We start from the raw sequence: 12,478 nt of genomic DNA, 5'->3' as shown, positions 1-12,478 counted from the left end.
CACTGAGAGACTCTCACTCAAAGTAAGAAACATGCAAACAGGCAAGCCAACCAGTAATAATTATAGTAACTATGAGTGATATTAATTTTACATCTTAAGGTATTCATACATACTAAGTTAAAGCACATTCCTCACAAGAATGCTACTATTAAGTTTTACTTTACAGATGATAAAACTGAGGCACAGTTGGATAAAATATTAATTAGATATCACAGCTACTAGGATGCTATGGTTGGCATCTCTCCCAAAGGTTCATGTATTAAATGTGTTCTCTGGCTCCAATGTAGCAAGCAGTGCTAAGAAGTGAGAATCTGAAACTGGACCATGAGGGCACAGGCCTCATCAATGGGCATATCTACTAATGACATCATAATTATAGAGAATCAAGGAAGGAGATGTGGCAGGCCGTAGAAGGCTACCTTTAAATGAAACCTCCCCTTCTCCACCTTCCCCGCCTTCTCCTCCTTCTCTCCCTTCTGTCTATAACATTAGCATTATATTCTATCTCACTGTAGCATAGTATGATAGTTTTGATTGTCACCTTGATAAAATTTCTAATGACCTAGGAGACAAACTCTGGGTATGTCTGTGAGGGAATCTCCATAGAGATTTAACTATGGTGGGTGCATCCACTCTAAACATGGGCAGCACCATTTTGTGGGCTGGGGTCCTGGACAAAATAAAGAGCAAGCGTAGTGCAGAATTCATCTTTGCCTAGCAGTCTCAACTAACCCAAACCCCTGAGATCTCTCAGATATTGAGCCACCAACCAGGCAGCATACACTAGCTGGTCCGAGGCACATATACAGCAGAGGACTTCTTGGTCTGGTATCAGTGGAAGAAGATGCACCTAACCTTCAAGAGACTTGAGGCCCCAGAAAGTGGTGAGGCCTGGTAAGGGAGGGAGAGTAATCCCCTTGGAAACAGGGCAGAGGATGAATGGGATGAAGAACTCTGGGAAGGCAGAGTGGGAGGTGGGTAACAACTGGACTGTAAAAAAAAATGATAAAAATTCATCTTTGCTTTCCATCTATAGATACAATACAGTCTTATGTTCCCTCTGCCATACCTGCCCCACCTTGATGAACAGCATACCCATGCATCGCATGACTATAAACCCTTCCTCGCATAAGTTACTTTGCCAGGCATTTTATCATTGCAGAAAAGTACCTATACACCTAGAAATAATGGGGTCAAATAGGCAGGTCAAACTTCTGAAACTATGAGCCAAAATATTTTTTCCCACATTAAGATGATTTTCTCAGGTATTTGGTCTTGGCAATGAAAAGCTGACAGTAACTAAAAGCAGAATTAAAAACCAGAATTCTGAAACCAAAATTGATCCTTTTGCCCACTTTCCTGTCAAGTCCGAATTTCTGACTGCTGAGAACGAGGAGGGTAAGACAGTGTTGATGAGTTGAGCAAGCTTGCTAGTGAGACTAATGATATCTGAACAAAGAATGCATGAATATACTTTTATGTACTATGTATATCCAGTTAAATCACAATGTCTGGACATTTTTAGGTCGTTATAACACAATAATGATCTTTTAAGACAGATCTCATGAGCTAGCTAAGAGAGAAAGTAGTCTGTGTTGTGATCTGTCTCCTGGGACTTGGACTAGAAGTTCTTTGATCCACTTCAGGCTGACCTGTTAAGCCCACACCAGTTAATACTATTCATCTGTTTGGATAAACTGACAACAAACATACTGTTATAAACATTGTGATCTGAGAAATCAAGAGCAAGCAGTACTGGTGTCTTCAGTACACATCAATCTTTTTACTTCTTCCCAGCTACAGATGTTGGAGGCATCGAGATATTTCAGTTTTAACTGATTCTTAATGAACATGAGACTTAGTTTCCGGATTTGGATACAGAGAAGGACAATAAGTAGATTTTTATTGAGACATTTTAGACACAAAGTTTCTTCCTATTCATTCTTCAGCATCAGCTACTGCTTTTTCCTAATGAGTACTCTATGTTTGACTTTAAAAGGACCAGCCATCTTTGGTGATTTTATTTTTTCTGGAAGAATGTGCTTTGAAAGATATAATGGACAGAATGACCTGAGTTTTGGGACAGAAACCCTTAAATATTTCACAGAATGGGAACTTGCTTAGTATTCCTAATTAGTTCAACATGTTGTCAAAACTTTCCCAGCATTTCAGTTTTATAACATAATAACCTTGGCCTACTTTATGTCCAGAGTGCAAATTTGCAGCAGCTAGTTCAATGTGAGGAAAATCAATAGCTCATTTTTAATATCAGTGAGGAGGAGAAGCCTAGAGGTTTCAGCACAGCCTTGCATCTCCCCGACAGGGAAATGCATGGAGTTTGTTTGTATTTTTTATTGTTTGTTTGTTTTTCTATTTCAAGCCATGAAGTTTACAAGCAGCAATTGACAGCTTTGCACAACTTCCCGAGGTTAGAACTATCACAATGGCCCATCATTTCTTGTCAGTATGTTATGAGTATACCTAATAGTCCCCCTTTCCTGCCAAGTTCAATTCTGTAGGATTTCTACCCTTGGTTGTATTCAGTAGATGCTAAGTGTGGCTTGGTGACCAGAAGAAAGCTGTTAATCACCTCCTAAGCCAGATGGTGGTGATTGATCTGTGAGACACTGGCAGGCTTCCTGTAAGGGAAAGGTGTAAGGTTAGTGCAATGGTGTTTTTCACTTTAAATGCCTGTCATGGGGACAATGAACTGTAACCTCCTTCATTTGGCTGATGGTTAAAGAAAGGAAGGGTGTCAGGTTTATTTAATCTGAGGTGAAAGACAGTTTTGTTTGCCTAAGCATGATTAATTCTGGAGATTATATGGCTATTGCTCTTTCATGTTGTTTTTGTTGTTTTGTTGTTATTTTTGAACATACTAATGGAAATGACCTGAAAATAAAACCATACATAATAATGCATAACTTGGTATTACATGTTTTTATTTAAAATCATAACTCCTTAAAATAAATAATGAAACGGGTCATGTGCCAGAAGACCATTGCAATAAACAGTTCTGGGAACAAGAAAATATGGAAAGAAAACCACCCACCCATTCACTCTTTTCTTCACTTCCTACCTTTACCTTTCCAAGACAATATCATTCAGGTCCCCTTACTGCCTTTTTCTCAGCTGGAGTGTCCATAGCTGATCCATTTGCACTATGCTTTCTGTATTCCCAGTAACCTTGTATACTGTATGCAGAGGAAAATCCTTCTATTAACAACCGTTTAAATGTTGGTTTGTATCTTACAAAGAAAATCATTCATGCTTTTCTTTTTTTAATTGACTAAGTTATTTATTCATTTCACATCCTGATCACAGCATCCCTTCCCTCCTCCCCTCCCAGTCCCTCTCTCTCAGCTCACCCACCCCCAACCTGCCCCTCCCCTTCTTTCCAGGAAAGGGAGGTCTTCCATAGACATCAACCAGCCCAGCATATCAAGCCTCACCAAGACTAGGTGCATCCTCTTCCACTGACGCTAACAAAGGCAGTCCAGTTGGAGGAAAGGAATACAAATGAAGGCAGTGTAGTCAGAGATAGCCCCTGATTCCACTTGACTCAGCTACACAATTGCTACATATGTGCAGAAGGCCTAGGTCTGACTTATTAAGGCTTTTTAGTTTGAAATTCAGTCTCCATGAGCCCTTATGGGCCCAGGTTAGTTGACTCTGTAGGTTTTCTTGTGGTATCCTTGACCCCACTGGCTGTCTTAATACTTCCTTCTCCTCTTCCACAGCAGACCCCACGCTCCACTCAATGTCTGGATGTGGCTCTCTGAATCAGCTTCCAACACTTGCTGAGTAAAACCCCTCTGACAACAGGTATGCTAGGCCTCTGTCTGTAAGTACATAGCAGAATTTCATCAATAGTGTCAGAAGTGGGCTCCCTCTCATGGCATGGGTCTCAAGCTGGGCCAGCCATTGATTGGCCCTTCTTCAAATTCTGCTCCATCCCCCACCCCTGCACATCCTGTAAGCAGGACAAACTGTGGGTCTAAGAATGTATTCTGTGGCTGGGTTGATGTCCCAGTCCCTCCACTGAAAGTCTTGCTTGGTTACAAGAGAGGGCCGTTTCAGCTACATATCCCCCATAGCTAGGAGTCTTAGTTAGGAATACTGTTGGTGGTTGGTCAGGTGCTGCTATGTATTCAAATACTAAATATTGGCCCCTAGGATCTGGTTGCCCCCAGTGTAACCTACACCAGTATTTCTTGCATAAACCTTGCTCCCCAATTAAAGCAATTGGATAAATAAAAGTGGCTACACCCAATTACTGGGAAAAACAGAGGTAGGCAGAGTTTCAGTTAGTGGGATGGGGGCCTCAGGTAGAGACCATTAGGAGAAGAAGAGGAAGAAGAAGATAGTAGATGTCTTAGTCAGGGTTTCTATTCCAGAACAAAACATCATGACAAAGAAGCAAGTTGGGGAGGAAAGGGTTAATTCAGCTTACACTTCCACATTGCTGTTCATCACCAAAAAAAGTCAGGACTGGAACTCAAGCAGGTCAGGAAGCAGGAGCTGATGCAGAGGCCATGGAGGGATGTTACTTACTGGCTTGTTTCTCCTGGCTTGCTCAGGTTACTTTCTTATAGAACCCAAGACTACCAGCGATGGCACCACCCACAATGGGCCCTCCCACTCTTGATCACTACTTGAGAAAATGCCTTACAGCTGGATCTCATGGAGGTATTTTTTCAATGGAGGCTCCTTTCTCTGTGATGCCAGTTTGTGTCAAGTTGGCACACAAAACCAGCCAGTACAGGAGAACAGAGGGTCTTCCTTAGACATGATGAACCGAAAGCATGTGCCAGAGTTAGATGGACCCTAAGGATAAGCTGAGGGAACAGGAATAACCCAATGAGGCTCAGATAGTAAGTACATGGAGAACACAGCTGAGATAGTCACAGCCAAGTGTTAGAAAAAATAGATTTGGGGTAATTCCCCAAGTAATTATGCCAGAGATAATATTAAAATACCCACAGGACTCTGCCTTGATTATTGGGGGCTGGCTGGCTCATATTAAATGTTTATAGAGTTTATTAAAATCCATTTACAAGTTACCCTCCTGGATTTCTGGGAGTTTACATTGTCCTGGGTTTCTAGCTTGTCCCAGAGATATCCGCTCCTAACTCAGTGTCTCTTCCAGTTCTCTCTCTCTCTCTCTCTCTCTCTCTCTCTCTCTCTCTCTCTCTCTCTCTCTCTCTCTCATCTATTTTCCCTTCTCAGTGAGATGCAAGCATCTTGGGTATTCCTAGTTACTTAGCTTCTTTAGGTTTGTGGATTGTAGCATGGCTATCCTGCACTTCATGGCTAATATCCACTTATAAGTGAGTACATACCAGGTTTGTTTTTCTGGGTCTGGGTTACTTCACTCAAGATGATCTTTTCTAGTTCCATCCATTTGCCTGCAAATTTCATGAGGTCCTTGTTTTTAATGGCTGAGTGATACTCCATTGGGTAAGTGTACCACATTTTCTTTATTCATTTTTAGTTAAAGGATACCCAGTTTCTACCTATAAAATTGCTATGAATATAGTTGAGCAAGTGCCCTTGTGGGATGGTGGAGCATCTTTTTGAGTATATGCCCAGGAGTATAGCTGTATCTAGAGGTAGACCTAGTCCAAATTTTCTGAGAAGCCACAAAATTGATTTTAAAACTGTAAAAACTGGCGGTATAAGTTTTCACTCCCACCAGCAATGGAGGAGAGTTCCCCTTGCTTCCCATCCTTGCCAGCATGAGCTGTCACTTGAGTTTTTGATTTTAGCTGTTCTGATGGATGTAATTTGGAATCTCAAAGTTGTTTTGATTTGTGTGTCCCTGATGGCTAAGAATGTTGAATATTTCTTTAAGTGCTTCTCGCCCATTTGGGAATCTTCTGTCAAGACTTCTCTGTTTAGATCTGTACTCCATTTTAACTGGATTATTTAGTTTGTTGTTATCTAGTTTCTTGAGTTCTTTATATATTTTGGATATCAACCTTCTGTCAAATATGAAGTTGGTGAAGATCTTTTCCCAATCTGTAGGCTGTTTTTTGGTCCTTTTGACAGTGTCTTTTGCCTTACAGAAGCTTTTTATGCTTTTGAAAGCTTTTTTTTTTATGAGGTCCCAGTTATTAATTGTTGATTTTAGTTCTGGAGCTGTTGGTATTCTGTTCAGGAAGTTGGCTTCTGTACCAATGCATTCAAGGCTATTCCCCACTTTCTTTTCTATCAGATTTAGTGTATGTTGAGATCTTTGATCCATTTGGACTTGAGTTTTTGGCAGGGTGATAGATATGGACCTATTTGCATTCTTCTACATGCAGATATCCAGTAAAACCTGGTTGAAGTTTTTTTTTTCCCATTGTATGGTTTTGCCTTCTTTGTCAAAAGCCAAGTGTTCATAGGTGTATGGATTTTCTTCTGGTTCTTTGATTAGATTTTGTTTCTGTTTTTATTCTAGTACCATGTGGTTTTTTTATATTATTATTCTATAGTACAGGTTGAAATCAGAGGTGGTGGTGATACCCCCAGAAGTTCTTAGATTGTACCAGATTGTTTTAGCTCTCCTGGCTTTTTATTTTTTATATGAAAGTGAGTATTGTCCTTTCAAGTTCTGTAAAGAATTTGTGTTAGAATTTTGATGGACATTGCCTTGAATCTGTAGATTGCTTTTGGTAGGATGGCCATTTTCACTATATTAATCCTACCAATTCACAAGAATGGAAGAACTTTTCATTTTCTGATATCTTCTTCAATTTTCTTTAAAGATTTGAAGTTTTTGTTATACAGGTCTTTCATTTCCTTCATTAAAGTTACATTGGTAGTGATGGTGGTGGCAGTGGCAATGGCTGTGGTGGTAGTGAGGTGTGTGTGTGTGTGTGTGTGTGTGTGTGTGTGTGTGTATGTCCCTTCTTTTTGTTTTGCCAATGTGAAATTACTGTGTTTTCTTGGGTGTTATTTTCCTCCTTGGTTTGGAGTATTGCTTCTAGTATAATCCATACGTCTAGATTTGTGGATAGATATTATTTAAATTTGGTTTTGTCATGTATTATCATGTTTTCTCCATCCATGGCAATTCAAAGTTTTGCCCAGTATAGTAGTTTGGGCTGGCATCTGTAGTTTTTTAGAGACTACAAGGCATCTGTCCAAGCCCTCCAGGCTTTTAAGGTCTCTGTTGAGAAGTTGTATATAATTGTTGTATATAATTGTTGTATATAATTCTAATAAGTCTGCCTTTATGTGTTACTTGGCTTTTTCTCTGTGGCTATTAATATTCTTTCTTTACTTTGTATAGTTAGTGTTTTGATTATTATGTGGCAGGAGAAATTTTCTTTTCTGTTCCAATCTATTTGGTGTTCTGCATGTTTCTTATATGTTCATAGGCATCTTTTTCTTTCAGTTAGAAATCTTTTCTTCTATGGTTTTATTGAAAATATTTTCAGGGCTTTTGAGCTGGAAATCTCCTTTTTCTACTCCTATTATTTTTAGGTTTCATCTTTCCATTGTGTCTCAAATTTCCTCAATATTTTGTGTCAGAAACTTTCGAGATTTAACATTTTCTTGGATGGATATATCAGTTTCTTCTATTGTATTCTCTATGCTTGAGATTTTTCTCTTCCATCTCTTGCATTCTGTTGTTGATGGTTATGTCTGCAGTTTCTGTTCTCTAACCTAGGTTTTCCATCTCCAGGATTCCCTCATTTTGTGGGTCTCTTTAAAATTGCTTCTATTTCCATTTTCAGGTCTTGAACAGTTTTATTTATTTCCTTTATTTGTTAGGTTGTGGTTTCCTATATTTTTTAAGGGATTTATTTATTTCCTCTTTAAAGGCCTCTATCATCTTCACAAGATTAAATTTAAGGTCATTTTCTTGTGTTTCAGATATGTTAGACTATCCAGGGCTTGTGGCAGTAGAATAGTTGGGCTCTGATGGGGTCATATTTCTCTGGCTCTTGTTGACTGGGTTCTTATTGCTGCCTTTAGCCATCAGGTTGTTCCTGGTGCTAGAAGGCCTAAGGGTGTGCTAGGACAGGGTGTTTACTGTTGTTGGGTGTGATTTAGGGGGACTTGGCAGGCAAGGGACTGAGCATGAGGTGGGGTCTTATCTAGCTGTCCCTGTTGCTGGCAGGCCTCCTAATATCAAGGTAGAGTTGTGGACTGAAAAATAGATGGATAGAAATCACTGCTAGACAAGCCCAGTCTCAAACCACAGTGTAGATGTTGTTCACCATAGACCTTTGTTTCCTGTACTTCAAAATATCCACTGGCTTAAGAACTTCCTGATACTTCCCTGATTTCTGAAGTCCTTCTTTTCTCAGGATGATGTCAACAGCTGGAAGCATCCTTGGTCAAATCGTTCAGCAAAGAGGGGTTCTGAGTTTCACCAGAGAGCATCACAAGAAATGGTTTTCACACAGTGCCCACATCCCCACAAGGGTAGCACAGTCCAGGATCCCAAAGGGTAGCTGTTATGAATGTTTCAGAAGCTGTTGCCTCCATCTGTCCCAGTCTCACTGTACCTGCCTTCTCCCTCATGTCCTCGTGTGTGAGCCACTCATGATTCTTAACACAACCTTAAGAGTCTGTTTTTACTTGAGATGCACAAGTTACTGAATAGAAGCTTATGACCACTCAGTATCACAACTCACCATCCAATGACAGTGAGCAGCACAGGGAGAGGAGAGGGAACACAGTGTGTGTAACCATGTTTTCTCAGTCACTGCACACACAGTGGGTCTGAGCCACTTCCAATTCAATTGCCTGGATATTTGTTTGTTACAAACATCTCACTGTGGGCTCCACTGCAGAAAAATTTTTAAAAATTAAAGTAAAATATTCTATAAGAATGCCCAGAAACCTCAACTTAAACAACATATGGAATTGAGATGAGTTCTCAGACTGAGAACACTGGTATTATCCTAAATTATCCTTGAGGAGGGTGTGGGACTCAATTTGCTATCCACTAGAATTCTGAGTGGCTTTTATATTGTTGAATGCATTTTATCCTTGGAACAATCTCTTCTCTTGCATAGAACAGCTTTCCAGTTTCTAGCTACTTCTTCCCCAGTGCCTGTCGATAGAAATACAAACACAAGAGAAGGGGGTTGCAGTGCCCAAAGTCAAACTGTAAGCCTTGATCTAAAACCAGTTTGCAATTTAATTGTAAAGCATCACCGCGCAAAATCATATCAGTAAATCACATTTGTATTAGAAATGTTGTAGGAATAAATATTTAAGTTTCAGGGCATTGCTGTGGTATTTATGCCAATGCAGACATTGAAAACAGAATGTAAATCGTTTCCCAGAGAGTAATGAGCAAATCTCGACAGGAAATACAATAGTGCCCTTTGAGGGACAGTTTCTACACTAAGTTACAATTGACTGTGTTATTTATTTAGGTCTCCAAAGGTCTAATTAAAGAAAGCAGAGGCAATAAAGTCAAAGCCTCTGTGATGGGTTGGGGGATGCACTTGTCGGCTTTGTGGCCAATGCTAGGTTGAATGACTAAAAGTTGTGTTTGTGATGTCAGTCTTCAGAACTTTTTATTTCAGTCACCAGGGTTTAAGTCACCTAGGTTTGTATTTCTTATTTCATGCAACATTATATAGAATGACATGGCAAATTGCCATTGAGGAAAGCAAGTTGAGAATACAAGTCTAGAAGTGGCAGGAAAGTTCTTTATTGGATAATTTGAGGACTTGATTATGTCCCTTCATCACATCCCCTGTCTGCACTCCCTTAGGTTATCATGAACTCCTTCAGGGTTCTGCTTTTTCTCTTGGCCTGGGAAGCTCTGAATGGTTCTCTAATTTCCAGGGCTTTCCACTGGACCAAATCCTAACTTGGCTACAACTCCATTGAGGTTTTCCATCTTCTTTTACTCCTCGTAGGCATAGCTCTGAATTCTGTTCTTCAACATTCTTACTGCACACAGATCTTAAAGTCTGATTCCAGGGAGATAGTTCTACCACTGAGCCTTGAAGATCTGGACAGTCATTCATCAGAGCAATTACCCATAATAAGAGTTGCTGAGATACACCTGGTGACAACATTTCAAGGGAGAAGTAGACTGTGGTCAAAGCTTCAGCGAGCATGCCACCCCATGTAAGATGGCCATTGAGGAATGACTTGTAGACCTGTGAGGATAAAGCTTCTCCTTCTTTCTGGGGCTACTCTTGCTCTCAACTCCAAGGAAGGGGGCATGAGAGAGCTTTCTTTGAGGTTATCAGGGTTATTCACACAGATGGACATTTTATTCCTCAATTAGGTATGACCAGACCTGTAGAATCCTGAGTCTTGAGGCCTCCTCAGAGCCTGCTGGAATACTACAAGGGAACTTTTGGGGGAACTGAATAAAAGGCACACAAAATTGGAGTTCGGTGTCAATGTGCTGTTCATCTTCACCTTCAGAGAAGCCTGAATGTAGGCACAAAACTCAGATAACTTTAGCAGAGAGGAAGTAGGAGGACCATTGTAAGACGTGTAGGACTATACATCTGTCGGGGATGCTGTGGAAGAGCTTAGATGCATCTTGGTGGGCTCCTGCTAGAAAACAAGCTGTGTGCATCCAGGGAGGGAGCGTGCATAACCACTGCTGCTTCTCTGCTCTGCCTCCAGAACTTCTGAAGGCTTTTTCTGGACATTAAATGTGTCCGAGCTGTACCTTTCCTGTTTGTATACCACTTATTTTCCTTTCAGTTGCCTTTTATCTACACCCCCCCCCCCCAAACAAGTTCCTCCAAGCCTTTTAAATTGCTTAAAGAGAGCAATCAAGCTGTTTTGGCTCTTGGAAACCCCAGGGGTTCTCCAACATCTTGGATTCAGGTGCCCTTAATAACCCGTTGCAAAGGATAATGTTTAACCTTGTTTTTACTTATTATCATTTTAAAATTTAAAAATTATTGGTTGGTATTCTCAAGAAGAAAATGTTCTGAACAGAAGACCAGCACAATAACAACACCAGTTGATATACCAAAGAGAATGGGAAAAAAATCACACAAGATCCCATGCCCCGAGGAAGCACTACAGGCAATTGATGGCTGCTGAGAGGGGACAAAACAGTGTTCTCCAGGGGTAAACCCATGGTGGGTTATTCTATTCCAGGCAGTCAGCCATAATCATATAAATATATGAACAATACTTGATGGACTCAGCAAACTATAGACATGTGCCTGGCCTCAAGGGGTTTCCTTAGCTGTAGAGGAAGGTTCTATAAACCCTTTATTATATATTTCTGATAAGGCCAGAACCATGTGGCCCAAACTGCCAAGTTCTTCTGCTCCTGAAGCTGCAACCTGGCCTCCTCATTGATTTGTATTTGCATACTTTTTCCATTGGCTTTTAGGCCTAGGAAATCTCTCAGGCAGAGGGGCAGGCAGGCAGGCAGGCAGTCAGGCAGGCAGGCAGGCGGGCAGGCAGGCAGTAAGGCAGTAAGGCAGGCAGGCAGGCGGGCAGGCGGGCAGGCAGACAGACAGACAGACAGGCGGGCATGGTGTTGGAGAAGTGGCTGAGAACTTTATATCCTGATCTGAAGGCAACAGGCACAGAGAGACTAGACCTGACATAGGCTTTTGAAACTCAAACCCCGCTCCCAGTAAACACAGCTCCTCCAACTAAGTCATACCTATTTTAAGGTCACACACCTCCTAATCCTTCTCAAATAGTTCATTGTCTGGAAACCAAGCATTCAAATGTTTGAGCCTATAGGTGCCATTGTTATTCAAACATTCATAGGCTGAAATTGAACAGTAATCTACACCCTCCATATATTGGCAAGGATGAATTTCTATTGTTCCTATAGGCTAAGTTGGAAAGTTATCTAAGTTATTTATTGGGAACCCCAAATACGCTCTGTCTATCAAGTTGCACAATTTAATGGTCTCTCTCAGTTAAACAACGTTGAGGCCACTATGGATTCCCCTTCAAATGCACAGAAAGAATGGATGTTGAGAGTGTTTAAAGGTGGAATGGCAGCTGCTGCCTTGTCCCATTTTTTGCTTTGGGGGAGTCTTCGGTGACTCAACTTGCATGGTTTTGGGACTGACCTGAGTGATGTGACCAGGAATTGAGAAACAACAGATACACATACAGAAAACTGGGGTTTGGTGGGCTCCTTACTCTGCAGCTTGTGAAAACAACCTATGTATTATCTACAGAACCAAGGAACAAGTAGGAATATGGGCATCTCAGTAGCAGATCACTGCAGTCATCTAGAAGGATGTTGGTGCATTGTTATAGACAAGAGAAGGCTTTGCCCTTCCCAAGCTTGAGTAGACGACCTTGCTATCCCCATAGGCCTGAGACACTGGGGTTCCTGAGGTGGCAGCATTTATGCCAACAATACGCATTTACTCAGGACTTCATCTGAAGCAAAATCTGAGATCATCACTTTTTCTGTAAAGTGTGAATAAGATTTGGATATTATATACTTATATACTTTCTCTCTCTCTCTCTCTCTCTCTCTCACTATACATACATACATGTATGCATATAT

General features: G+C 40.8%; 1 long non-coding RNA gene across 1 annotated transcript in view; it reads left to right on the top strand.

Moving 5' to 3' along the window:
* LOC143434238 (uncharacterized) overlaps nucleotides 1-4,679 on the top strand; it is a 35,754-nt gene extending 31,075 nt beyond the window's left edge. The window contains exons 3-4 of the long non-coding RNA XR_013103581.1: nucleotides 3,741-3,825; nucleotides 4,581-4,679. This is a non-coding gene — a long non-coding RNA (uncharacterized LOC143434238). The remainder of the gene's footprint in view (nucleotides 1-3,740; nucleotides 3,826-4,580) is intronic.
* Nucleotides 4,680-12,478: the final 7,799 nt, after the last annotated feature.

This window comes from Arvicanthis niloticus, chromosome 13 (assembly GCF_011762505.2).
Source record: "Arvicanthis niloticus isolate mArvNil1 chromosome 13, mArvNil1.pat.X, whole genome shotgun sequence".
NCBI classification, from domain to species: domain Eukaryota; kingdom Metazoa; phylum Chordata; class Mammalia; order Rodentia; family Muridae; genus Arvicanthis; species Arvicanthis niloticus.
This window is presented reverse-complemented; position numbering and strand designations above follow the sequence as displayed.